At 40.0% G+C, this 3,338-nt stretch overlaps 1 non-coding gene across 1 annotated transcript; it reads left to right on the top strand.

Moving 5' to 3' along the window:
* The first annotated feature begins 732 nt into the window (after positions 1-732).
* On the top strand, positions 733-839 carry LOC142162533 (small nucleolar RNA R71). The gene has a single exon (XR_012693783.1). It is a non-coding gene; the product is annotated as a small nucleolar RNA R71 (small nucleolar RNA).
* Positions 840-3,338: the final 2,499 nt, after the last annotated feature.

The raw sequence follows: 3,338 nt of genomic DNA on the forward strand, positions 1-3,338 counted from the left end.
TGCCCTAATTGAATCTCAATGCCTTTTATCGCTGAGTCATGTGTGTTCACTCTCTCCTGCATTTTTCCATTGGACCCAATCAGTTATTGCAGTATTCCTTTAATTTCAGACAACCCATCATCTTGTCTTATTATCTGTTTGTTGAGGTTGTTGATAAGCTAGCTGCTGATTTTGCTGGTTGTATCCTTGTTGCCTTTGGTAAGTCATAACTTGATCATGTGGTCGCATAGCTCCAAGATTACTGCTATTGTGCTGGTCCATATTGCTTATTCTGTTGCCCCCAATTCTGACCACCTTGCCTTTGTCCTCTATAGTTGGCCATATAGTCCATATCTTGTGATAGTGCTAGTTGTCACTTTCTGCACTCCAAGAGTATACATATGGTTAATTAATGCATGGTGTACATACGCCATCATTAGTCGCGTTAACTATGTGCACTTGTTGCTTCTAGCCTGATTCATCGATCTTTTTGGTGAGGATACTCGTTTGTGTCATCAGAGTGGTCATATTTTCTCTATGAAGTTGTTTGGCTCCAAAGCCACTAAGTGAACGACAGGAGTGATCGCAGAGTCTCTTGTCATCCATCCTGAGTTTTGAGCCATTTTATCAAGTAGGATCTTGCATTCTCTGAATGATTTGCTAAAAAATGCTCCACCTGCTGAAGCATCAGCATTGGCCTTTAAGCTGTCTACCAATCCCATATAGAACCTCTGCCCCAACATCAGATCTGGAATGCCATGATGTGGACACTTAACTAGCATACCCTTGAACCTCTCTCACGTTTCTTGTAGTGTTTCTGTTGGTCTCTGCCTGAAGCTCAATATCTCATCAATTTGTTTGGTAGTCTTACTAGGTGGGTAGAACTTGTTCAAAAATTGCTTGACTAATTCCTCTCAAGTAGTGATGAAGTTTATGGGGAGTGAATTAAGCCAAGTCTGAGCATCTCCCATCACCGAGAATGGAAACAATAACAACTTTATTGCTTCCGGTGTGACATTAGGTTGCCTTTGCATGACACATATCGACAGAAAATTTTTTAAATGCTGCTGAGGATATTTAATGTAAGAGACTGAGAATAGTCCATTGTTCTGCACAAATGTAGCATGTTGTTTGTGATTTGAAATGATTCCACTTGTATCCGAGGGACTGTAATTGCAGTTGCCAGATTTTTTGTGGTGGGTTGTGCCCAATCATACAATGCTGCTTCAGGCACAAGAGGCACCACACCCTGATTGTTCGGGTCATTCGCATTGACTCTGTTGATTGGATTTTCTGTTCCGTCATCCATGTCTGGATCGATTTGTTCTGTTGAGTTCTGTTTTTGTTTGCCTATCACGACTCGGATTTCCCACCCTCGGGAGTCATGATGGCGCTTGCTCGTGAAATCTAGGCAAGCCGCATAATATAGAATCACTAACTCTTTTATTTAATCTTTTTAACAATTTAAATTAACATGCGGTCAACAATGAAATATTACTGATAAATAAATACATGTGGAAGACTTAATCTGATAACTTAGCCAAAACCAGTACGACAATACTAACATACAGTTCTACCCAGAATCCGGTGTCACAATATCACGAACCAACTACGAATACTACATACAAATGTTTGGAAAGAAAGGTACAATCTGTCTCTGAAGTAAATGAAAACAGAATACATATAAAGATAGAAGAGAACGCCGGGCCTGCGAACGCCTGCAGGACTACCTCGGGATCTCTAACTAGACTGAAGGCAGCTACCTAATACTAAGGTTCAAAAGTTGTCGCTTTGGGATCTGCACATAGTGCAGAGTGTAGTATCAGCATAACCGACCCCATGTGTTGGTAAGTGTCTGGCCTAACCCCGGCGAAGTAGTGACGAAGCTAGGACCAAACTACCAAATAAACCTATGCAGTTATATAATATACAGATGAAAAATAGAACGGAAATAAACAAGTAAGGATAGGAGGGGGAACATGTTGCGGGGGAATATTATTACCAGCAGTAATTTAAGAGAAAGGCATAAGGATAATTTAGAATCTACAGCAAAACAATAATGGGCTCGTAACCAATCCACAAACACTTTGTATTATCAATTATTTCGGCGCGCAACCCGATTCCAAAACATAATAACACTATTGCGACGTGCAACCCGATCCATATCATTTATCACTGTTGTGGCATGCAACCCGATCCAATTATATTATTGTTGCAGCGTGCAACCCAATCTAAGCATAATATTGTTGCGGCATGCAAACCCGATCCAAATATAATATTGTTGCAGTGCGCAACTCGATCCAAATATAATATTTTTACGGCGCGCAACACGATCCAAATATCCCGGCAATCACAATAAGAGTCCCGGCAAGGGATCAATAAAAAAACAACACTATCCCGGCAAGGGAATCCACAATATAAGTAAATATGTCCCGGTAAGAGAAATTCAGCTATAACCAAACTTGTTCCAACATATATCTACCTCAACTGACACCAATACTCAATCATAAGTAATTTCCACGAGAATAATCATAATCCTTGCTCAACGGCAAGAATCAACGACTTAGGCATTCGTAGTACTTATTAAGAACACAACAATTTCAATTTAAGACTCACGGTCATGCTTGACACCAATGTATAGATACTCGTCACCATGCCTATATGTCATACTCAACAAGTAACATGTATCAAATAGGACACAACTTCTAATCCCTCAAGCTAAGGTTAGACCAAACACTTACCTCGAACTTCCACAGCCAACTCAAGCCTCAAACACCGCTTTTCCTTTAGAATTCGCCTCCAAACAACTCGTATCTAGTCCAAATTGATTTAACAACATCAATAAATACTACAGAATTCATACCCAATGATCAATTATAGGTTTTCTATCATTTTTCCCAAAAAGTCAAAAATTGACCCCCGACCCGCTTGGTCAAAACATGAGGTTCGAACCAAAACCCAATCACCCATTCACCTACGAGCTCAAATATGTAATTAGTTCCAAAATCCGACCCCAAAATGAGGTCTAAATCCCAATTATACAAAAAACCCTAACTCTACCCAAATCCCTAATTTTCTATCCTTAAGAACATGATTTATGCGTAGAAATCTAATGGGTATTAATGGAAATTGCAGAAAATGCGTCTAAGATTACATACCTATGAATTTGTGGTGAAGTTCTCTTTCAAAAATCGCCCAATTTGGAGTTTGGAAGAAGAAGTTATGAAATTTGGTTTAATCCCGAGTATACTGTTTACTGTTTAAAAATGGCTGGGCAGACCTTCATCTCGTTCATGATGGGTCTGCCGCGTTCGCGAAGAGCAGTCTTCCTCAGGCTTACGCGATCACGAGTCCTCCTA

Source organism: Nicotiana tabacum, chromosome 7 (assembly GCF_000715075.1).
Source record: "Nicotiana tabacum cultivar K326 chromosome 7, ASM71507v2, whole genome shotgun sequence".
In the NCBI taxonomy this organism is placed as follows: Eukaryota; Viridiplantae; Streptophyta; class Magnoliopsida; order Solanales; family Solanaceae; genus Nicotiana; species Nicotiana tabacum.